This window comes from Manis pentadactyla, chromosome Y (genome assembly GCF_030020395.1).
Source record: "Manis pentadactyla isolate mManPen7 chromosome Y, mManPen7.hap1, whole genome shotgun sequence".
Classification (NCBI taxonomy): Eukaryota; Metazoa; Chordata; class Mammalia; order Pholidota; family Manidae; genus Manis; species Manis pentadactyla.
The window spans coordinates 32,168,857-32,196,315 of record NC_080039.1 but is presented as its reverse complement, the minus strand read 5'-3'; the positions used below and the strand labels follow the sequence as shown (position 1 = coordinate 32,196,315).

Sequence of the window (27,459 nt, the reverse complement as noted above, 5' to 3'; positions counted from 1 at the left end):
GCCCCAGGATTCCCATGCTGGCTATGCAGGTGCATGTACCCCATATAATTCCCTGCCCTTGAGTACGGGCAGGAGCAGTGCCCATGAAGGGTGGCACTCAAGTGAAGAAGTCCCTAAGCACTTGACTTTGGTTAATCTACAAGGAGATCACCTGTGCTGGCTTGACCTACCCAGCTGAGCCCTTAAACATGACAAGAAACAGCAGCAGATCCTGTCCTATGTCAAGGAGAAAGCAGAAGCCATGCCATGAACTGCCTACGGGGACTACCTGTGAGCAACTGCGGGCAGCTTCTGGGACCTGAAAATGGCTCTGTGGGTTGCCACCAGGAAAATAGAGACCTCAAACATGCAGCCACAAGGAAATGGTCTGCCCACCACCTCTGAGCCTAGAAGGGGACCCTAATCACAAGAAAGGAAGGCAGCCAAGCAGACACCATGATTTCTACCTGGTGACACCTGAGCAGGGGACCCAGCTAACCTGTGCCTCGATTCCTGACTCGTGGAAACTGTAAAAGAGTAATTTGTCTTGTTGGAAACCACTAAGCTTGTGGCCACTGGCTGTGTAGCAATAGAAATAAATACACCACCTTGCTAAAAGCAATCTTGACTGTGTCACTAAGCAAGTAATCCCCAAGCATGCAAAATTAATTTAAACTATGTTTTTAATAATTTATAACCTTATGCATGCCATAGATACAGGAGAAAACTTGCCTAAAGGAAAAGCAGCTGTGGTCTGAGCAGAAGGAGTGATGGGAAGAGGTGCTTTCCTCCAGAATGAACTTCCCTTCCCATCTCTGCACGTGAGTGGATTCCTACATGCTCACTTGCCATGCCGGCAGCAAGCCCACGTAGCAAGGAGATACACCCAAGACTTCCTAGACTCCGGCTGCCCACTCCGGCTTCCCTATCCTGTCATTTCCCATGGCCCTGGGGGTCTCTGTCACACACTGGACCTTGTGCGCACTGACAGACTCACAGAATCATTTGTCCTTTGGGAAAAATAAGTTTCTACCTCCCCAGAGAAATTTGAAATCTTTAAGGGCACAGTACCAGGTCAAAAATGCTTGGTATTAGAAGGGCTAACTCACAATGAGTGTCCACATCTTACACAGAAAGTATTGTATTCTCCCTGCACCAAATGCAATGGTAGTGGTAACACATGCAGATATTTATGAAGCTGAAATGATTCCGTTGATCAAAAAGCACCTTGCACACCTCCTTTCAACTATTATGCATTCAGTAAATGCTAGTTCAGTCCAGAACCACGGCACCAAACGTGATAGTTTTTGATATAATACAATTCATCTACACCCATTTACAGCATTCGGGTTATTTACTGTCCTAGCAGGGTGTGAGCAAGCCGTAGGTCTGGGTGCTGCTCAGAGAGGGAGTGAACAGACAGCCCACATCCTGCACCTGCGGCTGTGCCCAAACAGGGCTGCCCCTTCAATCTCCTCCAAGAGCAAAGCACAATCTCCCCCTAGCAAAGGCACTGTTTGCACCTCAGTAGCAAATCCTACCAAGTATGAGTTTTCCAGAGTGAGAGACAAAGAAGGAGAGGAATTCAGAGGCAACAGAAGACAGCCCACTCAAAGCTGCCAACACAGCATGGAATTTCCACTTCGGAGGGGAAGGTCTCTCACTCCACGTTTGACAAGAGGCACGTCTGTGAAATGCGAAGTCCATTCACATTGGAAGTCCTACATTGTTTCCCAAAATTAAGTTCTTCGAGCTAATTTAAAGAGCAATTGGTTGCTAGATCAACCTGCCTTAATACACATTTTCCAGGAAGCTTGTTTGAAGGGTAACGCCACTTGCTCGTGTTGCTTCGGGGAGAGCTTTAAGACAGGATTGTCTTCCTTCCCCTTTACCTGTGTTCCCAACAAACACACTGTTTCTCTCCAGAAGATAAAGCTGTGAAGGAAATTATATATCTGTCCCTGGGAATGGGGAAGATAAAAAGGGCTTTATCACCTCGTCCCCCTGATTTGTCATCATGTGCCACATTTTCACAATGTTCTTTTTTATTGCTTCTCACTCCTAATAATGCAGCAGATGGTAAATCCCAGGAATTATTTAACAGGTTGGGCAAAAATTCTAAGAGCAAAATGACTTCGGAAACTATGTGTGAAGCCAAACGTGGAGCAGAGCAGGTCTAGACCCGGCGCCTGGGGGCAGATGAAGTAGCATTAAAGGAAGCAGGGCGAAGATCTCTAGTTCTATTATTGTGCAGCTGCAAAGTGGGTGTGCAGGATCCACGACTCACAGGGAACTAAAATCTACAAGTGAGCATAAGACAGCACTTGATTGTTTAAAATGAATTACTTCCATGCCCAAATTATACATGTTGAGAAGGCTTGAAGACATGAGCACAGAAACCACCAGCAAACAGGATAATGGAGGTCGGTGAAAGTCCAGACTTCAGGCAAAGACCCCAGTTTTCCAAAAGGGGACAAGGAGTATATTTAAGAAACTGCATTTTCTAGGACCACACTAATTCCTGGGTAAATGTGAAATAAATAACGCAAATGGGTCTCATGTCCTTGACCTCTAGGTTAACTAGTGAGAAAAATCCTAGTAGAACTATCCATCTATCTAACCATCCATGCACAGTTGCTACTCGTACATCCAGCCAATACTTGCGTAGCTACTACCAAAGCCAGTTACTATGATTGATAGACACGTGGGAAATACAAGGGGCTCCCATGAAATCCCCAAAGAGACATTCTATCTAGGATGTTTGCACAGCGACTGTGCAGGTGCTCTTACAGAGAAGCGCATAAGGTATTCATAAGATGCCAGAGGAGAGACGCGTCTCCCCGAGACACTGTAGAAGGCATCCATGCATGTTAGGAGATCGTCATTCCCTTAGGGTTCTTTAAAGGAACATATTCGCACATGGGAGTCGAAAATATTTTTTCCTTGGTGGCTAAGCCAGTGCTGAATCATCCCTAGAGTTCATGTGTCTCTGGCAAAAGCTAAGTTGGAGACATGGCTCAGGATGGGAGTTCAAATCCCCAGCTCTCTCCTGAGTTAAAGACGAGCTGGACCACGGGTCACAGCCAGCCAAGCATGGCAGAGAGGCCAACAGACAGGGCTAGTGGGACTCACTGACCACACTGCTCCTCCGAGTCCCTGGGAGGCCTTCCTCGTTGGGAACAGCAAGCAGAGGAGAGTCTGGCCCTTCTGGGGACCATGAAGTGGGGGAAGGGGATGGGAAGACAAGATAAAGGACAGCTGCCCTGCCACGGGCACAGCATGGCCTGGTGTTGAAGAGGGAGTGCCCTCATCCGCCTCACCCCCTCCATAGCACACTGATGCACCTCTGCATTCATGGGCACTACCACTGTGGGAAGGCCATGGGCTGAGAGAATCATGAAACTCACCCGGGGGCATGGACCTCCCTGACTGCAGGCGAGTCTCGGAGGTGAGAGCAGTCCTTTGGCATGGCACACTGGGAGCAGGATTTTCTCACGTGCTGCATCAATAATTGTAGTAGCCAGGGTTCTCCAGAGAAACTGAACTGATAGGAGATGCAGAAAGAAAACTGTGAGGCTGGTCAATTGGAAATCTGCAGGTCAAGCTGGCAGCCTGGAGATTCAGGGAAGACTCAAGCATTGCAGCCTGGAGTCCAAAGGCTGGCAACTCAGGCAGAATTTCTGCCTTGCAGCCTGGAGGCAGAGTTCATTCTTCCTTGAGGAGCCAAGGTCTTTGCTATGCAGGCATCCAACTGATTGGATGAGCCCCATGCACATGGTGGAGGGCAATCTGCTTTGCTTTAAGTCAGATAATTGTGAACGTTAGTCACATCTAAAAATATCAAATACATTTGCCCCGACAATAGACGGGTGGTGGACCAAACAGCTGGTTAGCAAAGTCTAAGCAAGTTGACATGGAAAATTAACTGGCACAGTCCAATTAGTGTACACCTGGAAGAGAAAGGCAGTACATGAGCAGAGCCACACGTGATGAAGATGTGTCAGATGATGGACATGGGTTTGAGGAAGTGTGCATTCTCCTCCTCCTTCAGTTGCTCGGAATAAAATAACATTGAGCAGGTCAGTATACATTGACTAAGCCAGGTACTGAGCTGAGGGCTATGACACAGAAGTGAACAAACGGAAATGGTCCGTACCCTCACGGAGAGGATGGTCTGGACCGTGGGGCAATGTTCTACAACCCCAGGGGCCATGTCTGGCCCGCTACCTGTTTTTGTAAGTAAAGTCTGCTTGGAATACATGGCACAGGTTTGTTTACATATAGTGTATGGCTGGTTTTGCAGCCACCATGGTGGAGTTGGCCCCGGGTCCTGCAAAGTCTAACTATTTACTGTCTTGCCCTTCACAGTACCAGTGCCGACCCCTGGTGCAGACCTGTGCATAACAGCATGGAGAGCCTGAGGACCGCCATTCCTGGGGCCACTGATGAATGCTGACACTGCATGGATTGCTTCTGCAGGATAAGGAAAGAGAAATCTACCATGGAGCCCTTCAGAAGTCCAGGCTGGAAACTTCTAGCGGCAAACATATTCGTTATAGGAACTGGGCACCAAGTTAAGATGTTGGCTCTACAGCTGGAATCAAGAAGGCTTCTGTAGAAAAGAGGCAGAAAGCCCACGTGGAGTGAACAAGAAAAAAGGAAAAACACAGAGTGAAGCACAGATTACCAAGAGAGATGAAAAGGCAGTTCAGTGACACGGGCCACGCTGTTTTCAAGGAAGCCAAAATTACAAAAGCAGAAATAAAACCTAGACTGTAGAACAGACACAGAGAACAACCCAATCAATGAGACAGAAAACAAACAAGATAGTCTAAGAATTAAGAGAAGAACAAAGAAAAAAAAGTGTATAAAAAACACAGAGGATGGGAACAGAGCTTTGGTGTAAAGAAACTGATTTTCTCTAGGAAGCCCCCAGAATACTAGAAAAAGAAGCACTTATTTAGGTAACTATTATGTCCTATGTACTGTGGTAAGCACTTTACAGTTAGTATCCCTTAAAACAATCCTTCAAGGCGCACACTAATATACCCCCATTTTTCAAATGAAAAACACAGGTATTACGGGAAGCCTGTAATTTACACAGTGAGCTAGTAAACAGATAGATCAGGAGTCAAAAACCGAGCTGACTAGATTTAACATCTGGCGTCAACATCCCTCATCAAGAAACAGTCAAGGAACGTTTCCCGGAAAGCAAAAAAACACACAAAATAACCCAACTTAGGGGATCAAAATGATTTGTCTTCATAGTCTTCTAAAATAATGGAGAGCACATTACATGCTCAAATGCTTTGTCACATTTATGCAAAACACAGAACGAGTGTATACATTTGGAGAGTGGTTTCCACGTCCGAGAACCAGTGCCGTGATATGCAGAAGCCAAGGAGGCAGGTTCAGGCCGCACCACCACGAAGTTACTATTTAATTGAAAGAAAGGCAATGATATTCTGTGCCTGACAAGCCACATCAAGAAGTGGGTCTGGTTCTGGGAGACATTTTTAAGGACATTGATGGAATGAGCCAACTTCATGAAGTGTTCAGAGGCCGCTTGTGAGTAAACGTGACTCAGTCCCAAGAAGAGACACTCGAATGATGGTGGGAGTGGGTGCCAAGCGGTCCCTTCTGATGCAGGCAGGCCGTGAAGGGGCTACTCAGACTGAAGTCTGATGTGGGCTACACGTAAAGGCAAAGCGTAACCCTCCCTTTTTGTTATACAACCCTTCAAATGACTTCCCGGGCAAGGAGAGTAAACTTTGCTGGAAATACCAGAGGAGATCCCATTTCATGGTTTGTGTTTCTCGATTCACAATTCTGTGCCTGAGAGCATAACCTGGCTTATCACAGGTATCATTGCCATTTGGGGATTAATGTTTTACAAACTTGGCAGAGAAGAATGACTATAGTGTAGGGCTACCTCTCTAAAGCCACTTCACACTGACCCTGCGAGAGTTTCTGGATGCTTACGATGGCTGAGGAAGCATCGTAATTGGCTCAGTCTAATTGGCTCAGTCCAATAAATTGGCTCAGTCGAATTGGCTCAGTCCAATAAAAATGAACCCCTAAGAGGACATAAGTAGCCAAAAGAAGCAAATAAATATGCAGGACACAGTTTCATAATCTGTGCCACTTCTGAATTAATAACATAGAGTGATCAAATGGAATACATTGCAAATTTTGTTCAGCATGTGCTGAAACAATAACTATTTTATGAATACCCAGTAATGTCAATTATTATTTATTATTAACAGCCCACCATCAAATTAAAAAGAAGACATACGTGTGTGTTCTAGTCTGCTCGTTTCCCTCTCTTACCTCATTATAAGGCTCAGTTGCTTCATAACTAATTAATGATTTAAGGTAACTTGGAAATAGAAATCGCAACCCACATAACCAGACACTAAGGTTGAAATGGGGTAACATTCTGTCATGTTCTTGGGTTGTTTATAAAATTTTGATTACTGGTAAATATTTGATCTACTTTTTTGTGCCTGACAAGAACGTACTGTTTTCTGAGATCTACTTTTTCCAAGATCTACTTTTAAGTTCCAAGCTGTTTTACATGACCATCTAATTCCTGGTATTCTAATTTGGAAAAAGAGACCCAAGTCCACAGGGCCTTCTTATTGTGTGATAAACCACTGGGAAATGGTGCAAAGAGCGCACGTACTCCCGTCAGGGCAAGCAGTCGCTGTGCCCCTTAGGGAAGAGCGTGAATTCCTTCCCAAAGTCTGTGGTTCCTCTTGACGTACAGGAGGCAGAAGCTCCCTATAGCTGCTTATCATGCACTTTACAAAGAGGTTTTATGTTTCCATGTGACTCTCATAAAAGTCCTATGAAGCAGCTCTTTTTAATTCCCTATGGTATTGAGAAAACTGAGGTTGGGACATTCAGTGTGTTTCCTCAAGTCTAACAGCTTTCAAAGTGCAGATCCAGGCCTTCAAAATAATGGCTGGACTCCATCTGCTTCACGCTGCCAGCGCTGGTCCTGAGAAGGAGAACGGAGCTGATGGACGTATTCGTATGAAGTTACCAAACCGACTTCTCATTTCAGCTAAGCAGCCTGTCAGTTCATCCCCAACACTAGGCTCTGGGTGAGCCCCTGGTGGGAAGCTAAGCACTTAATATAAAAGCCCACACAGTTTTTAGAGCCTGGGGCCAGAAAAGAACAATCTGTCCTTCCTGAGACATTTTGATATGGTAATGAAAAATGTAAATGGCATATTCATCCCTGAACCTTAAAATCATCAGTGGAAATTGAGAAAAATCTAGCAACAAAAAGCTCAAGACCACATTCACCAAATTCAAGGCACAAAACCTCACAGAATTATGGAGAAAGTCCACCCAATCAGTGGCATTCAGAGCTAAGAATTCAGCCACTAAGTAGCATAATTGCTGTAATTAGTCAAATGGTGTAATTACAGTAAACACATGATACGTTGCCTCCGAAGCATGTAATTGCAAAACATAATGGTGTTATTATGATTTCTGATGATATAATACAATTTGGATGTATAATGAATGCCTATAACAATATTAAGACATTTTCCATGTGTGAATATTCTTAGTACTTGATTTGGCTTTCTTAAACTTTCTAGGTTTAAACCTAAGTCATGCAGGAAATCAAAGCTTTTCAATGAAAGGGAAAGTGACTATCATCCAACACAGTGTCTTGGTGAGAAAATGATAGATAGAAAGAGATAACAAAGTATTTGAAGTTGAGTGTAAGGTCACTGACTCATTAGGACAACCCTACAGAGGAATAATGCTGCAGTGCAAGAAAATACCTACACAAATGTAGTTATTTCATGTACATTCTATTTCTCAGGAATTTGAATTTTTACCTTAAGTTTACTGCTAAACTATCCATGAAAATAAGAACATAACGCCGTCAGCACCATTCCTAGGAGAAGGCAATGTTTTTAAGGCATTTGCACATTAGTTACGCATGTATCCAAATTTCATATCGTATATTATACTGATAATTATGAGTGGTCTTGAATTCTTTTTAGATTCAAGGTTTTGTATGACTGAAAACATTTTTAATTCACAGAATTTGAGAGTTGGGAGAATGCTTTGTGGGTGAAGAGATGCACAGTTCAGGGGCTCTTGAACTTGATTCATAAAAGGCACTGCATGTTTTGGTGGAGATGCAGTTTTCTTGGAAAGGGGTTTTCATCAGTGTGTTCAGCAGATCTGGGAAGCAGACGGGTCGGCCTGGGAGGTCACCCTACCATCTACACATGGGTTGGAGTCTTCTCTACCAATGCCCATCAGATCCGTACTCCACTTCGGCTTCAACCTTCGTAGGAAGGAACTCTAAGTAATCTTTCAAAGTGTTTGTCCTGTTATCCATGAAACAGTCCACTCCTTAGATCCTTACTCCCCCATACTGACCACATTTCTTCTTCATCAGACCTTCTACCCTGCTGTCTTGATCCCTCTTCCAGACGAAAGCCCTCCAGAGTGTCTGAAGACAACTCCTATCACAAATGGCTCTTTCTCTCGAATGAGCATCTCTATTACTGGGGGCCCTTCCTTCTTCCTTCTCCAGTGGGTCCCCCATCCAGCAAGACCCCATTTAGAGTGGGACACGACTCTCTAGATGAGAGGTTAGCAAACATTTTCTAGTAAGGGTCAGACAAGAAGTATTTTTGGCTTTGTGAGCCGTACAGTCTCATCACAATGAGTCAGCATGTCTGCCACACAAAAGCAGACATAGATGAATGTGGAAGGCTGTGCACTAATAAAACCTTATTTTAAAAACACAGGACAGACTGGAGTTGACGTGTTGGTTTGCTGATCACACCCAGATGAATCTGAGGCAGAGAAGAGTCCTGGGCAACAGTTCTTCTCTGTCTTCTGACCTTCTGCTAATCCAGTTTAACTATTTAAAAAACAAACAAACCACGAAGCATACCACTGATCTGTGCTGAGCATGCAGTTAACAAAGTTCTGTAGATAAGCACTTGTCTAATAGAACTTTCACGATAAAGGGAAGTTTTCTGTCCATGTTGTACAGCAAGGTGGCCATGGGTACACGTGGCTACTGAGCAAGTGAACAGTACCTGATGCATTTTACAGATTGAATTTGTTATTTAATTCTAATTAATTTGTTTAAATTAAAACAGCCCTTGAGTGGCTATCACATTGGACAGCACAGCCACAGATGTTGTTTCCCTCTGCCCTTCAGCATTACTCATTAATGACACTGTACATGTTGTTAAGTTTACACATGAACTCATTTATTATTATCAGCAAAATACAGCTTCAAGTATCATAGAAGTTCAATAAATATTAATGATGATCATTAAATTGAATCATTACAGATAATGACATAGCATGACAAGATATGAGACATAATTAGAACCCGTCTTGCTTTTATTGACAAAGATTTTCCATGGAACTGGGAGCCACAATCACATCATACTATAGGCTTTCACGATTTTAAATTATTTTAATGGATTTCACACTTTTGATGTTTATCTGTAGTCAATTCAAGCTTTTCCTCATTGACATTCCCCTGCAATGAATATTGATGGATTTTACTGTAGTGTGAATTTCCAAGGGTCTTTTTTTTGTCTCGTGCTCTGAAGATCCAGACTTTGGCATGCACTGTTTAGTGTTTAAGTTCATTCCAACTCTATAGAAAGGAGAGAAGAGCATTTCCTTCTAATGTTCACTGTGCTCAGGAACCAGAATGCCAAACAACAAAGGAATTAAGAACACCAGCCTGCTGGAAAGTAAACAAGTTCATGAATTGAGAACCCAACTATTATTCAAAACACACTGCTTTTATTGCATCCCTTCACGTATTTATTCAACAAAAACTGCTCTTTGCATTGCAGATACAAGAGCAAACTGAACATATGTGGATTCTGCCATCAGGGAGCTGCCACCCCATGCAGATGACAGACATTAATCAAGGCACCTCATAAGCAAAGGCCCATTTACAAATTATAGTCTGGAAAGTTCCACAACACACTGAGGGCATATCACCAAGGGCCCTAGCAGTGCCCAGCAAGAAGTGACATTTAGGGGGACATCTCAAGAATAAAAATGGAGCCTTGCAGTAAAATTGGCAGCAGATACATAGCAGGGTGAGGAACTGTGTTAGGTCACATGTGAGGGTGAAAGTGAGGCAGGGATGTGCCCAGGACTGGCCATGAGTTAGCATGGGGTCCTGGTCCCCATCCCAAGAGCAAATAGGTGGTGGTGGGGTCAATGGTGAGAAAGTTAAGGACAGATGGGGAAGCAGAGGGGCAGCAGAATCCACCCAGCATGTGACAGGACCTCTCTGGCTGCTACAGGGACACAGGCTGGGGGCCACATACAATGGTGGGTCCAGATTCAGCACTCGGCCTGTCATCCATCTGAAAAGTGAGTGCATTCTGTGCTGGAGAGGTCAGAACAGGCACGGAAGGAGTGAGTGTCCTGGGGCAGTACTCAGAGGGTAGACTCGACCAGAAGGAGTGCGAGGGAGGGCTGAGGGGCTGGGCACCGCCCTGACGAGCCGGGTCCTGGAGTCTCTGCTGTTCTCCAGAGGTCCAGCATTGAGCGGGCACTGCAGGGCCAAGTGTTTATGTCGTGGCGTAAGCAATCCTTCTAGAGCAATGAAGACCTCTAAAGGGATGAAGAGCTTCTTTTTGTTCTGGGTGCATGTGTGTTTCAAACATAAATGTAAGATGCATGGCAAATCCTCTTCCTAGGCTCTGAAGGCAGCTGGGTCCTTGGCATCCCTTGGCTTGTATCTGCCTCCATTGTCAGATGACATCGTCCCCATGTCTCTGGGTCCAAATCTCCCTCTTCAATTAGTGACACTAGTCACCAGGTTAGGGCCCCCCACTGATGACCTCACCCTAATGTAACTCTGTTTGCCAAGACCCTGTTTCTAAGCAAGGTCCTGTGTAGGTTCTGGGGCCTAGGATTTCCACATGTCTTTTTGGGGAGACACAATTCAACCCAGAATGCCATGCATTAAATTTTCCTAACTGAAGCATGTGTAGATATTTCTTCTCAACTATCATCCCCCGTAAGCACTGCTATGAAAGGCAGAAAAACAGGGACCTGCATTCAGTCTAATTCTGGCTGCTTCTCATACTTGCACATGATTTTATTAGTGTTTACCTGATTGTAACAATTATTTCATTATGTGTCAATTCCCACCCTTGACTTAGAAGTGAGATCTTTTCATAATTAAGACCTGTGTGTCATTTATTAAGACATATAAGACATAGGTCTCATTCTAGCTTAGAGCTTAATGCCTGTCATATGAAGGGACCTCACTTAACGTCCGTCAAGTGAGAGCAAGAGAAGAGAGTAGAAGGAAGTAAGTTAGAGTCATTTCCTGGTTTCATCTTCAGTCTTAACCAGATTAACCTGCCTTCCCATTTCCCCTTAACCTCCCCTAATTGCCTCTATTAATTTCCCTCTCCATCCTTGCAAGGATTGAAAGTCATTGTCAGACATTACTGATAAGCCATGAAGGGAGTGATAAAGAGTAATGGCTGAGATATTAACCTGTTTCCAATCTGCAGATAAGACAGATTAAGTCTGGGACTCTTCTGGTCCAGTGCTTCTGCAGATTGCTAATAAAGATTGCTGGGAATTTTCCATGGACAGGGACACCGCATCCTCTCAAACTGCCAGCACTGGGTGTCACCCCCAGAATACTGTGATTCAGTAACAATTATGCAAGCATTTTATTGCAAAATGTCTTCACCTGCAGTAAAGGGGTTCTGGCTCAATGTCTTCCGCGACCAATTCACTATGCGCAAACACAGTGAGACAGTAAAAAAATTAATGAGTCTGTGTGATCCCATATATGTGAAACACCGAAAAGAGGCAATGCCAAAGACACAGAAAGCAAACTGGGGGTCAGCAGAGATGGAGGGCAGGGAGAGTGACCGCCAGGAGGTACCAGCTTTCTTCTGGGGCTGATTGATGGAAATGCTTGAGGAATTCTGTGAATATGCTACACACCATAAGTAGATGGGAAAATTATGCAATAAGTGGATTATATCTCATGAAAGAAGTTTTTAAAAAGTGTTGGCCAATCTCACGCATGAACACAGATAACGAAAATCTGAAATATTTTTAAAACTTATCAGCAATATATAAAGAAAGGTATTATGTCAAGATCAAGGTTGTTTCCATGTTAGAATGTCAGCTGATTTATTTCATAACAGATTTATGGAAAAAATTCTATATACTCTATGTAGAAAAGTATAGACAGACAGTGAATAACATTAAAGAACTGAACTTAGGGATCCAGACAACATGTTCTTCATTAGAAAGCTCAGTATTGTAGAGATGTCAATCCTTCCCATTTGGTTCATAGATTCAATATAAAATTCCAATAAAAATTTTGGCAGGTTTTCTGTGGGCTGTGACATCCTGATTAAACAATCATATGTACATTCTTCCTCTTCCCTTTCTCGTATCTTACTTTTCCTGTTCTCTTCCCCCTCCTTTTCCTTGAGGGGCAGAATGGCCATGGGCCAAAGTGTCAGTAGATACAGTAAATATGTATAAATACATGCACACACACATACACATAAATCAATTAACCAAACCCTAAATGTGTATCGTCCTTAACAAGGTATTTCATAAGACAGAAAAGATGAACAGCCAGCGACAATTTTTTTAAAGTGCCAACTTTCATTACTAATCAGAAAAAAAAATCGGTTTTAATTCACCAGGGGCTAATTCAAGAGGGAGACCCAGGAAGGTCCTGAACTCACCTCCTCCCACAGGCACACCGAATCTAGACCGACATGTTGGAACAATTCCCTCTAAATTCACAACGAGACTTCATTTCAAACCCAACAGATTTTATAAAAAGTTGGTTTTTGTTTTTTGTCTTTAATCTTATCATCATCTACAGGCTAGGATGTGAAGCAAAAATCCCTCCATGATCTGTGGACAAGGACTGACCATCTGCTACTGGAAGGAGTAAAAGAAATTTGGTATTATCTAGTGAATTTGAATTTGAGTATACTCTACAGCCTAGCCATTCCACTCCTGGGCACCACACCCGAGAGGAGAAACTTTTGTGTATATGCTCCAAGAGACATAACTGCAAATGTTTGTGGCAGTCATATTGTAAATAGCAAAGTTCTTAAGACTGTTAGGAGTCCTTCTGTCTAGCTAAGAGGATCTATTTATTCTGCACCATGTTCAATCTTTCAGTAATTTTAACAAAGGTTCACAGAAACACAGTCTGGATTTGATCTTTATTCCCAGGCCACCTTTTATTTTGAGAATGCCAGTTTGGGGAAACTGCAGATGAGAAAGAATTTTGCTTTCCAATCCACTCCTGGTCTCTAAATTCATCTCTCTGAATTCTGCTTGGAAACCGCCCTGGTCTTTGTCTAGCTCATCTCTTTTATCATCCTCAGCTAAAATGAACCAACTGACACTCTCAACAATGTTTTCACTTTGCAGGAAAGAAAGAGTTTCAGCGACCAGAGGCTCCAACATTGATCCTGTTTTTAGTGAGCAAACACATAAGGAAACATAGCATTTCAAGGAAAAGTGGTTTTTTTTCTTTAAAGTTGCATGCTCACACGTACAGGAGTGTTTCCTTTACCAAGGGGGCTGCTTACAAAGGCTTCTCTGAAAGATAATCTGAGCTAAGACCAGAATAGTAACTTGATTCCACACGAAATCAGAGAAATTCTAGGCATGTGAAATCATGGAAAAAACACTCCATGCAGAGGGAGCAGCAAGTACAAAGGCCCTGAGGTAGGAACAACAATGATGAGTCTGGGCTGCAGAAGAAAGGACAGTGGGAAGGAGCACAGAGGTCAGACAGGAGAGCTGAAAAACCTGTTGCCCATTAACTCAGTAAACTCTTGAAAAATGCTAAACTCTGCTGCTGTTACAATGCTACATGTAAGTAGGGACTTATCAACTGGTTTCAGTTTGTTATGTTGATTGGAATGCTGGGGATGACCGGGAATCGACGATCCTGGGTCAGGCTGGCCCGAGATCAAGGGGCTGAGGTAAGCAAGCTTGCCTCGACGGCTCCCTAGTTCCCCACGCATGTTGCCCAGGCTCTCCGTGGTTACAAGCTGGGCTTCTCGTCTGAGCCAGCCCTTCCCAAATAATGGCACTGCAAAGGTTAATCTACTCCTATGGAAACGGAGCTCGGCGGTGGATCACTGTTTTTCACGGTGACCGGAAACACACGGTACGTGTGTGTTAATACGATGACCTCCTTAGAGACTGGTTCTTAAAGACAGAGCTCCAGAATAGAGAATGTCTCAGACAGTCCCCAACTGACGAGGCTCTGGCTTAAGACGTTTTGACTTTTTGGTGTGCAAGGGCTGCACATTCGGTAGGAAGCTGAACCTGGAATTTCCCATGTGGCTCTTCTGTAGGCAGCAGGATCCTCTGTCCTGATGCTGGCAGCTCCCGGTCGGCCACACGACTGCGAGGGTCGCAACCGTGCCTTCTCCAGACAACTACTGTGTTTTTCGGTTTCAGCACAGTGTTCAGTACCTTACATGACACAGTCAGCACCTTTCTGTAACATAGGCTTTGTGTTAGATGACTGCCCGACTGTAGGCACCTTCTGTGGCTCCGATATCCTAACTCAGCATATATCTGTGAGGTCGTTCACTGCTGCTAGTTAAGGAAACAAAAGCAGTTAAAGTTCAGGAAGGAGCGAGTTCTTTTTTAGTAGCGTCCATTATGTTCTTTTGGATACTGCGTTCAATTTTAGGTGATTAACCTGTGTTTTCTCTGTACTTTTTCTCTTCCTACACTAGATGTCACTGTGGAGCTCTTTATTAAAAAGCCTAAGGAAACGGTTCACAGAGAAATGGAAACAAATAATCATGAAGGATGCCTAGCACGGCAGCACCCAAAATGCACGCGAACATCCTGCTCACCCGGATGACGTCCGGCAAGCAGACAACTCGCTTCTTGCACACGACTCGCCCTGAGTCTAGCCCAGCGTGAGTGCTAAGACTTAAAAAACAACTTGGATTTTTTTCTGTCTTTTCTCCATTTGCATACCTGTCAACCTGATAAGTGAGAGTTTGGGAAATGCAAGTCGCCTACTCATGAAATTTAATGATGTGCACATATGCTCTATTTTAAAACGTTGCAAAAATATGCCATTCCCTGGATGCTTCAGAAAAGTAATCCTCTGAAGGTAACGACCTGGAATAGAGTGAGGACCCAAGCCCCTGTGCTGCGCCTTTCCTGCCTCCTGTTTCTGCTGCATCACAGCCCTTAGAGCCAGAAATGGCTGTAATATGTTTTCAATAGTTAGGGTGACCAACGTCCCAGTTTTCCTGGGACTGAGGGGGTTTTAAAACCAGGGCAAACTGGTCAATGCACAAACTGTGGACACCATGGAGATCCATTTGTTTATGTTATTACAAAGCCCTCTGAGAACTCTGCACACACACACAGAGAACCCTGAGTTCCTAAACGTGAGCACCAAGCGTAAGACAGGCAATGTTACTTGGCCTACTGTTTAAATCCCGTCAGAATGACGGGTTTGACTCGCTGCATGGCATTCAAACGGAGAAAACAGTTTCCGGGATGCCTTCCAGAAGCACAACCAGTTGGCCAGGTCCGAAGTTTTAATGAGAGTGACTACAGAAATGGAAAGATCTGAACAATTCTAAAGGGTGCCCTGTAAGAAGTTTCCAGGCACTCTGCTAAGGTACATATGGCACTGCCCTGGCAAAAAGATGCTTCTGCACTAGGTGAGAGGGTGAGCTTTTCCTAAAAAATGTAAAGGGCTTTTTCTAAAATACCGGATGTGTGGATCCGAGAGGGCAACTCTACCATGTACAGCATAATTAGTGACATTGATTCAAAGGCATGGTTTTGATGTGCATCTAAAAGAGTATCACCTTCTTCCAAAGAAGTGCAAGTCCACAGACTGACCTATTATTGTAATCAGAGAGGAGGAGGAGGAGGACGCCTGTAATCCCCTCCTTGATCCTCAGAACCACCCTTTGGGAAGGCATCCTTCTCTCCATTTCACTGACAAGGAACTCTGGGGGCACACCTGCTCAGCTGTGCACAGGGAAGTGGTGGAAGCAGGTTTGGAAACAGCTTTCTCTGCCACAGTTTCCCCACCGCTCCTTACTGTGCCTGGAATCGATCCTCGCTTGGGAACCATGTTCTGCTCAGGAACCACCACCGTTGGGACTGTAAGTATCTAGGGAACACCTCACTGTGGGTGACACAGTTACCTGTCTTTCATCTGCAGCATTTGTTTAAAAAAAAAAAGAGAGAGAAGAATTGAAATGAACCCTGCAATCCACACTAGAGAGTGTTTCCTACAGATTTTATAAAGCAGGTAACATGGGAAAATTAAGATGTGTAAAAATCTCGGTACAAAAAATGAAAGTGAGAAGAGTTTAAAAAGATAATTTGCAAAGATGTCAGAGAGGAATGTGGATGGGTCAGGATGGCTGGTGAGCAGCGCCTACTCCTCGACCCCCAGTGGCAACGGCCACACACGGTCAGCACAGCCCTTCCGGGGCTGCCTCGCAAGGTTGGTCCCCTGCCTTGTGCAAGTCTCCCCTTAGAAGCCACTGCGCAGCCAGTTGGCAGATGTGCACACATGCAGTCTACTGGGCTTCCCTTGTAGCTCCCGGAGAGAACGGAGAAGGATGGTGGTGGATCTGGGGGGCTGCATGGCATGCCTCCCCATCAGGCCCGCACTGGTCCCCTCTGGGGCTTCTGGTGGAGTCTCTGATTCGCCTGCACTTCACGCAGCTCTAAACAACTTGTCACCACTGCTAAGCTCCTTCATTCAGTTGCCCACTCAGCTTACAAATCCTCCAAGTTCTACACAGGTTTCGTCGACACAGCCTCAGCCCCCAGCTAGTCTCTCCCCCAAACACCTCCACACTAATTAGAGCAGATTTGGGAACTTGAGAAAGTCTCATATTTCCAAAAAAATATTATCTTCAACGATTATACTTTGCCTTGTGAACCCAGCTACAGTCTTTTCTGAAAACACTTTGTGGGCACCATGGCAGAAGAGACTTTATATAATCCATTGGCTCTAAACAGGAAAAGATGTCTTGGAGGTTAGCGTTTTGTGAAAGATGCACCCGAGCTAATCAGAAGCAATTTCCACCAGTTATTTCCAGTCTCCTGCTTTCCAACTTTTGAACCATCACAGCAGAAATGAGTGAGAAAGCACCTGCCCATGGCTCTCCTTCTCCGAGGCTCAGCCATCCATTCCCACCCATTCACTTTCGTAAGAGCTGCCGAGGAGGCTGAGGTCACACCGCAACAGGCAGGTGTGTCTGGAAAAACACAACCCCTCATCAGGAGTCACACTTCCATAGGAAAACCCCCTTACCCTCTAAGTCTGATCTCTCCTGTCAATTAGAAAGAAATTTCTTTTTTCAATAGCTGGTGCTTTGATTGAGAAAGGCTAGCAAAGAACTGACCCAATTTTGTATTGTCATCACAGTTTTTGAGTGGTTCTGCGCCCTGTGTGCTTCCTGGCTTCTCAAATTGAAAAATCAAAAAGCATTTGCGAGAGCTGCAGGGAGAAGAGGCAGAGCCCCCTACACCACAGTCTCATCTCTTGTGCGCCACGCATGCTCAAGTGGGAAGCATGTGATACAGGCGTTGTCCTCCATCTCTGAAGCCAGCTGGACGGGAGCAGGCAGCACAGACACCTCCGAGGCATGTGGCCAAGGGCCCAGCCCCTGTGCGGCCCTGCATGTGTGGCCACACCTCCCACAGCTGAGCGTACAGGGGTCTAGGGTCACCTGAATAACGCCTCCTCCCGAAGATGTCCACAGCCTCATTCCTGACACCCGTGACCGTGTTACCTTCGGTGACAAAAGGGACTATGCAGATGTGGAGAAGTCAAGGATCCTGAGATGGGGAAATGGTCCGGGACTGCCTGGATGGCCTCAGTGTCATCACACGGGCACTCGGAGAGGCAGGCAGGAGTGGCAGAGGGAGGGAGGGAGGGATGAGGACAAAAGCAGAGGCCAAAGAGGAAGAGGGGACTGAAGACGCCAGGCCGCTGACGTGCACGGTACAGGCAGAACCACAGCTAAGGAACGTGGGCGGCCTGGTGGAGCTGGGCCGGGCAAGGGCAGGCTTCCCTGCAGCCTCCCGCAGGAACAGCCATTGACTGGAGCCCCTGACACCCACCTCCACCTTCTGATCTCCAGAATCGCCAGGGAATCAATCTGCGCTACTTTTAAGCCACCGAGCGTGGCAATTTGTTAGAATTGCAAAAGGCAACTAATACAGCTGGTGTCCCCTGTCTCTTTCTCTAAAACCGTGGTCCCCTCGCCCCCTTGTATCTCCCCCTTGCGTCACAGCTTGTGGTCTGGCCCGCCAAGCATAGCCCCTGCATTACTCAACGTGCAGATGGGAACTGAGCAGTTCTGACTCAGCACTACAGGCTGGCTCGCAAGGCCACTGCCTTCTGGCAAGATCCTGTTTGCCCTCAGAAAGCAGACATTGGGTGGTTCTCCTTTTGTTTCTTCTGTGAGATAAACTTTGCCTACTGCCTCCCTGACCAGGCAGAGGGCACCTCAGGGACTACAGCAAAGGCTGTACTCAAAACCAAAAAACAGCAGTAGAGCGGGGGAGGGGGGTGACTTCACCACACAGCCCCGGTCACAGAACTCCCTCCTGCAACGCCTTATTACGCTGAGTCAGGAGAAAAACAAAGTCCTTGTCCTTACGTAGCTTAGAGTCCGGGGCAGCCCTTTCAAAGCTCGCGTCGTGCATCAGAGTTCCCGGGCAGCGCTTGTTAAAACACAGATTGCCAAGCCCCAGCCCCAGAGTTTTGGATTAGCAGCTCTGCAGTGGGGCTGAGGATTTACATTCCCAAGAGATGTTGGTGGCCGCTTGTCTAAGTCAGACAAGATGCAAGTCCAATAATCAAAAACAGGGCAGTGAGTGCAAGCACTGTGTGAGCCACACAGCTTGGCAGAGGGAGGAGTGGAAGTCGCCGTGAGCAGGGGGCACCGGAGATGCCCACAGCCCGTGACACTGCGGTGGGACCACACTAGGCCCTGCCATGGGACACAACTCCAGGTCCAGGGACGGACACGTCCAGCACAGAGCTGGCCAGCAGACACCATGAGCTGGTTGCAGGGTTGAGGGAAGGGGAGTAGTGAGAAGTTGGAGGGGCACAGGCTAGCTGACCGGGGGACTGGGTGAGTCCTGTGAGACTGAGCGCACCTATTCTGTCCAATGACCACGTGCCAGGTGGGAAGCAGACAGTGGCTCAGAACTGGTCCCCTTGCAAGTTTGGAGTCTAGCTGTGAAAAAGAGGGTGCTGGAGGATTCTGTGCAGGAAAAAGGGAGGATGAAGACATTGGGGGCACCAGGCACAGTGGGGGCAGAGCCTGAGCTGGGTCACTGGCATGGGAACGAGAGATGGGTGCAAAGCAGAAGCAAGGGAAAGAATCAAAGATTGATGTCAGGCGGCTCAGTCAAGTCAGAAAGAGAGGGTCAGAGGAAGCACAGGGGGCGGCAGGAGCGGAGCTGAGGGGGCGGCAGGGATCAGGCAGGCCGGAGATGCAGCCGGTCAACTCGCTGCAAGCAGCCAGGGCCGCTGCAGTCAGCGCTGTATCTTTGCCAACTGAGCCTCCCACATGTTTCCTTTCTGAAAGGCCTGCTTGGCTGCACGGCGTCCTGACACTGCACTAAAATGAAGTAACATTTTAATTATACCTTTCACTAGGGACCATGGAAAAAATATGTTACAGTCCTCTCGAAGCCAGATCCCAATATCCCTAAGTGCTTCAGAAGCAGACGTGGGTCAACAGGGCTCAGCAGTTTCCCTTTATTCGAGCAGGAGAGGCAGATCTCATTTTGGGGGGCATGCTGAGCTTTCATTCTGGGGACACAAATATCACTGGTCATTTGGATATGGAAAGAGAAAGCCTAAGCCCTATTCTCCTAGGGAGAAGCTCAGAATAATGAGGAGCTAAGCTGTTGTGAATAACACAGGAAGCATTTGCCACCATGAGCAGAAATGTGGCCCAGAGAGATCCGTGGAGGCTGACAGTGGGAAGGGCTTCTGTTGTCTCTGGGAAGACTGGAAAGGGGTCCTCAATTCTCAGGGGGTGTCAGGAAACAAGGCCCTGGCAATGGCAGCAGGCTGGGACGCGGGGAGGAGAAAGGCGAGGTGGTGGTCTCAGAGAGTCTGCATGTTGACATCTGACATGACACATGACATATACACTGGCTGGCTGCATGTAACTCCCTTAGCCCAGTCCCACACCACAGGGGAACACCATCCAGGACATGGGTGGAGATGTAGTGACTGAAACTTAGATGCAGGTACCCATGTACATGGGGACTGTGCATGGAGACAGAGATGTACAGGTGGATGCGAATGTACAGAGTACAGGTAGAGGTGAAGGTACATACAGTTAGAGATAGGTATGGACAAGTAGATATAAACCTGTAGTTTATAGTAGTTACAGACGTAGATAGAACCTCAGATGTAGGCATAGGAACACCTGTAGGTTTAGTTGAAGGTATAGTCATGGCCATAGACACAGATAAAGAAAATGACAGTTTAAGAAATACATGTAGATATAGAAAGGATGCAGACACACAGAAACATAGGTACAGCCACAGCCATTCTATAAAGATATGGAGCATCAGGGCTGGTATTTCTGAGTTCTTTCCACTTTAAATAACAAATATATTGTAGTCAAACATCCGGACTTTCTTCGTGAGTTCAATGTTGTCACTGAACAGACCCATCTCTGGGGATTTCTTAAACACGGTTACCCTCTTCCCCAGACCCACAGGGTCAGTGGTGGAGGACGAGATGAACATGGTGACCTGCCCAGCACCCAGATGCTTCATGGGAAAGTACAGTCTTGTTCTCATAGATAGGCAAGAAATATTTAAAGTACAAAGTATGCCCCAAACTAGAGTTAGTGGCCTCAGTACCACCAGCTCTCATTAGTCATGATCTTCATTACACGTGTCTCTTCTATGAACTTTCCAAGATATTTAAACATAAATCTTTTAAAAGCATATTAAAAATCAGGTAGCCATGGCAACCAGCTACCATAATACAGTATCTTTGTTTATACAGTACCTGGGCAAAGGGTTTTAAATTATCTTCGCTTATTAAGTGATTTCATAATGATCTGTCATGTTCAGTCTGTGCTCAATTCAAAAGCAAATTTAGAATTTTCTGAGTATATGTACTTTAGATGATAAAATATAATCTATGGCTACGTGTTTATTTTACACCTTCTATTGCCATGGTGAACACAGTTAGAAAAACATTCCAGATAGTGTCCATTTCAAATTGTAGAAAATGCAGATATTTCAAATTTCTAATACATAATGTGAAATTCTTTCTCAATGCATATTTTGCTTAAAAAATGGTCATGGGGACCCTTAACTATCATATATACTACCTACTTTACTGTCCCATGTTCCCCCAATTATTTCCAGTAAAATTAAGTGGGACACACTTTGTATCTTAAAAAGTGGGTACTCTAGTTCGAAACTGAAATTAACCCTTCAAAAATGTATTTTCTTTAATGCTCTGCAAATCAGCCATCGTTCTCTAGAGGATGTGTGTATCACCTCAGATTTGGTCCTCCAGGGAAGGAAGTGGTACTAGTGCTGGACCTGAGCCCGGGGTCAAGGCGTAGAGCTCAGAGATGTCAATTATGGAGACAACGCAGCAGTAACGATGCAGAAAAATGGAGCAGGGCAGGCTGAAGGCTCCATGTAAAACCGAAACCTTGTGCATGAGGTGAAATCGATCTAAGACGTAGACAAGAGCAGGAATGTGGTCAATTTACCAAGTGCAGAATGGAAGGAGGGCATGGTGCTGGAGCAGAGGGTAAACTCTAGCTGAAGATGCCCAAGGGATGGATCAGCTAGCAAAGCAAAATAAACAGAACAAGTACCTGCTTGGTGAAGAAATACAGACATATGACTCCAGTGCCATGAGACTTCTCTAGAAGATGATGGTTTTCAAAGATCAGAAGGGGTTTAGACTAGAACTGGGATAAAAGAACTGCTAGTCAGTGGTCAACCTTTGTAAGAATCTATGCTTAGGAAATGATCCAAAAATACAGAGAAATCTCATGTACAGATTCTGCTCTGAGTATTATTTATAATAGCAAAAAAGTAGAAATGACCCAAATATGCCAAATAAAGGTGTTGCTCAGTAAATGACAGTTCATCCACTTGACAGGAACCCATAGAGAAAATAAATGGTAGTTTTAATAATAATACTAATAAAAGTTAGCTAAAAAAAAAGCCATGATTTGGGGAAGCTAGTTAAAATCTCTCAAACATCAAATAAAATGTCTGTTGAGGTCATTTTTCAGACTTACATTTACTCTTTTGTTTGCAGGGTCTAAGTATCTTTAATGAGACAGGATACTGGTCTCTGGATTATTCCTAAAATATTCCTGGGAGCTTTCTAAGGCTCTTAACACCAATAACGCTGGGATTTTAACCATGTGAGGAAACCCCGCGGTACTTTTTCTAAGTATGGAGCTTTGAGTTCCAGGTCATTAGCCTTAGATTCAAAGGCAGGATGGATGAAATGGGCAATAAGGATGCAGTAATGCTTCTCAGAAACAGCAGTGTGCAAGTGCTCTTAATTTGCCCTCTCAGCCTCAAGCCTCCATTCCAAAGGCCCTATTTTATCTTCCCCCAAGAACATGCTCCACCTGGGTACACCACCTTCTGTTTTCATTAGTTTTCTCAGAACCTGGTTGATACTGCAGCCACAGATTATGCCTACTCTGGCTAAGCATGATGTGAACGAGGCAGACACACTGTACTTTGTCTAGAGAACCCCCCACACACTCAGGAGAACAGGCAGGAGATGCACAGGTAATTCCACCGTCGGAATTGAGGTGAGTGCGACAAGAGAAGTCAACAGAGGCTTGGGAGGATTTCCGAGCCCGTTTAAGTGGAGTTCCCACAGAAACACACTGAGGCAGGGGTTCAGCCACAAATGGTGTATTTAGAGGGGCTGGTACTCTGGCTGGGGAGAGGGAGGTGAGACAGGGAAGGGAAGGGGGACCTATTAAACTACCTGGCATGGAAAGCACCTGGAGGTGAATCCCACCAGGAAGCCTCAGAGCATGGTGCAAAATGCCAGCTCTGGAATGATCTCACCTACAAAGCAAAGAGGCTGGGGTGTTACACACCAACTTGCAGCTGCCGTCCACGGAAGATGCTTCACAGGGGGATGTTAATTCCCTAGCATTTTGGGACGCATGGCACACATGGACTGATCAGCCTCCCATGGCCCCCGAAGGTATTGATAGTGAAACGGTCAAGGTCCCAGGGATGTGTGTCACACACAGACAACATCTGCTACTGGATGTAATCTTATTGCAAAGCATTGTATCATCAAACGATGGTTTTTATGGAATGGAAAGTCTTAACAGAAATAGATCTGAGCACCTAAACCTGGGATTACTTCTTCAAAAGAACAGCGAGATGTCAGCACATCCAGAAAACACAGTGGTGCCATCAGCACAGGGAATAGGCTTCAGGACCTCCAAATTCACGTGTAGAATGAAGATGGGGATGAAGGTCTGGCCAGGGTACAGCTGCAGACAATGGTGCTGCATGAAGGAGGACCTTCTGGGATCCCTACATATACATGAGGTGGAAAAGTCCCATGTGCTGGCCAGTCAGGCTATTGCACAGCATCCTGCCACAGCCTAAAGCACTTCTTAATGCCAGGACTACATAGCTCACAACATGGCAAGAGGGCACGGGACGGGAGTGCACACTCCCCTGGCATGCACAGAGCTCTCATTTACCACCCTCAGATTCCCCAGGCAAGCAGAGCTTGGCCCACGCCCATCCCCCAGCTTGGTGCTGGGGAACTGCCTCAGACACCTCCAGGAGTCTCTGTCACCGAACACCAAGGACCTTGGTCCAGTTAACGGCTCTATTTTGTCTCATAGGGGATCTGAAGTGGTGGTGGATTTCCAAGCATACTTTAAAATCTTCTCATTCAGACACTACAAAATTGCACTTATGAGAATAGTAAAAGAACCTTAAAACAATACCAGATTTTTAAAATGAATATCAAAACAGAGGTACCAGTTATTTGGAAAACGTGTGAAGCACTGATGTACTGACTTAAGTCACAGACTCGCTTTCCATATACCTGGGGAGGAGATCTGGGATTTTTGGCAAGTTACATGCCTGTCTTATTTTCTTCATCTAATTTCACTTAATAGGACTATAAAAGATTAAATGAGTTTATTGCTTAGCAATCATAACCAATAAATGTTAACTGCTCTTGCCTTTGTTAACTTCTAAAAGATGACCACATAATTTTATTGTCCAGACCTGGATCATCTTACTAGAAGAAGGGAAGGTTAGGATTAATTATGCCAGGACTGCAGGCATAAACCTGCACCGCTCCAGATAAGGTGGGACACACAGTCTGAGCATGCCAATCAACAAGTTGTTGTAAGTGGTTCACCTCATTATCTCAGCTAAAGCCAGCTATGCTTCCTCATCAGAAAGTTGATTCTTGATCTACACAGTTGTATCAGCAACATTTGGTGGTGATGGGGATTGGGTGGGGGGAGCCTCAGAAAGGACTTTGGTACAACTGAGAATTTCCTTCCACAAGCACACTAAATCTCTGCTCCAGTATCGGGTAATTTACTGAGGATTCAGTGGTTGAGCAAAGCACACTGTTGCAATTAACTTTTACATATATTTTCTACATACATGCCTTCCCTCTACATAGATACACATTGGAAGGTTATTACTTGGCCAACTGCCAATTACTACAGCATTTCATTACGGCACAAATCTGTACGACAGTGCAGGCGTGGATATGGGAAGTTTGGTCTAGAGTAAAGAAAGACCCATGGCCATTGATAAGAGTCAGGCTTTGAGGGAGGAGTTACAGGTTTCCCTGTCAATACTCTGAGACAAGGACTCAGCTTTTTAAAAACTTCTGACTCCTGGTCCTTGTATGCATACCCTTGGTATTGAAGGATTTCAAAATCTTTGAGTGGGTTCTTGACTATCTACCTGGCAGATGTGACCTGTGTTTTCCCCTCTCACTTTGGCATCTGACATCTGTCTCCTGTGAGTCTTGACCTATCCTCCAAGCGGACCCCCCAGTACACATATCAGCAGAGAATCGCAGAGCGTGATAAACTCTTTAGCGATTGTATAAGCCAGGCACCATGAATGCAGAGAGAATGGACTCTGCTAGGAAAGGCCACCCACACCTCAGATACTCTCTCCCTTGGATGTGTCTTTGGGCACATGTCAAAATTCTTCAAGCACAATTCCTAGGGTATGGAGTTTGCACGTTCACCACTTTTCTTAGACACGCGTCAACTGCTCACACATCCTGGCCTTGCCAACAAAATGTTGCCAGGTTCAGAAATTTTGCCAATCTGATGGCTATAAAAAGATCTCCTTTTTATTTCAATTTGCATTTTCCCAAATACCACACTGATTTGGAGCGTCTTTCCAAGTTATTGTTAACAACATAATTGTTCCTATCGCCAGTTCATGTACTTTGGTGAATTTTCCATTCAAAGCCTTTAATGGTTTTTCCTTTGATCTCTCTGTCTCTTTTCCAAGTTGTTAGATTTTTATATCCTATACTATAACCTGTGATCTGATACAGATGAATTATAGAGACAGATAGATAGGTATACAGCTATACATCTCCAGACACCTTCATCTATTCTGCTGTGTATCTTTAACTTTTAAATGTATGGTGACTTAATGTGATGAAAAAAATTTTGATTTTGATAAAAACATACTTATGAAACTTAAGGTTTATGAGTTTTATTTTTTGTGTATGTCTTTAAAAACTCACTTCCTACCCTGAAATTATAAAGATGTTAACCATTTTCATACAAATACTTTCAAAGCTCTGTTTTTCATCTCTAGGTCTTAAACTGTCTCTGTTTATGTCATGAGAGAGATCTAAGTTTTCAAAAATTTTCCTACATGGTAACCCAATTATCTGAACACTTCTACTGAATTCAAATACTGTTGACCCTTGAACAATGAGGGGTTTAGGGATGCTGGTCCCCCACCATGCAGTCAAAAAATCCATGTGTAACTCTGACGACCCCAAAACTTAACTACTAATAGCCTACTGTGGACTAGAAGCCTCAGCGGTCACACACACAGCTGAAAACACACATTCTGCATATTGTATGTATTACATTTTACACTCTAACCATAAAGTAAGCTAGAGGAATGGAAATGCTTTTTTCAAACTGTCACAAATCTCCAAAAAGTTTTCCAATATATTAATTGAAAAATTCTGCACATTAAGTGGACCTAAGCAGTTCAAACCCATGTTGCCCAAGGGTCAACAGTACACGAAAGGTTGTATGTTTGTGGGTTAGCTTCTGGACTCTTTATTCCATGATTTAATTGTAGCACTTTGCAAAAATCGTGGATTTTTGAATTATGAAATAAACGCTCATTGTGTTACTTTCCAGAATTTTCAGGATTATTTGGTTATTCTGTGGAGATCGCTGTTACTCATAAAATTATGCATGTTTGCTGAATCCCAGCCCACCAAAACAAAACTTTGTAGGGTTTTTGTTGAATCGTTTTTGGACTTATTCCTCTCTTTCCAGAGGATCCACATCATTTTTGTAAAGTCTACTCATCAAACAACTTATATCATTGCCTTTATTGGGTCTTTTTATACTGCTTAACATTATTTTACAATTTTTCTTACACAGAATTAGAACTTTGTTAGGTGTATTCCTGGGTAATTTATAGGCTTTGTTGTTACACTGAATGAGCTCCTTTTCCTTTTACTGTTTACTAACTTGGTTAGTGCTGGTGTAGGAGAACACTAGTGTTTTCTGTATATTGAAGTGAATGAACACAAGTGCGCAAATATCATAATTGTCAAGTGACATTTAAGCAACCACCGGCCTTTTTAGCTGTGGGTGTTGTTCAAGAACTTTTTAGATGAACTACATTGAAAAGGGCTGTCAGCCAACAGACGAGTCAGATGACGTTAGCACCTGGGCATTCAAGAGAGGCTTGCTGAATTCACAATGTTATGCATTGTGTAACATATTCCAGAGTTTAAAACAATTAGGTAAGTGCTGAAGTCAAGCAGGGCTGGAGAGAGGTACAAAGTAGTTGACCTCAATTAGGACAAGATTCTGATCGGTGATACAGAAATAGAACTCCAACAGGGAGTTGAAGTAAGTACATAGGAAGCCTGCATGTAGATCACCCAAAATGTCAGTCTGATTCTCTTTGATACCTTTTAACTGATATTAAAGAAACATTACCAGGTCCTGAGGACCTACGGAATCATCCAGAAAACCCCAGCAGTTCTGTGCTGTATCCCCCGTGAAAGGGAAAAAGATGGATTGCCCAGTGGTAACTAGTGGTCTGTACCGATTAGACCCAGAATCATTCCTGGCGTCTGTCATTAATACTCCCCAAATGAAGACAAATGCAATT

General features: G+C 44.7%; 1 long non-coding RNA gene across 2 annotated transcripts in view; it reads right to left on the bottom strand.

The window, feature by feature from the left end:
- LOC118935948 (uncharacterized) overlaps nucleotides 1-27,459 on the bottom strand; it is a 182,314-nt gene that overhangs the window by 54,657 nt on the left and 100,198 nt on the right. The window contains exon 3 of one of the 2 annotated variants that reach the window (XR_008995404.1): nucleotides 9,274-9,637. The exons of the other annotated variant lie outside the window; for it this stretch is intronic. This is a non-coding gene — a long non-coding RNA (uncharacterized LOC118935948). Of the gene's footprint in view, nucleotides 1-9,273; nucleotides 9,638-27,459 lie in introns of those variants that run through there. 2 annotated transcript variants of the gene reach the window in all.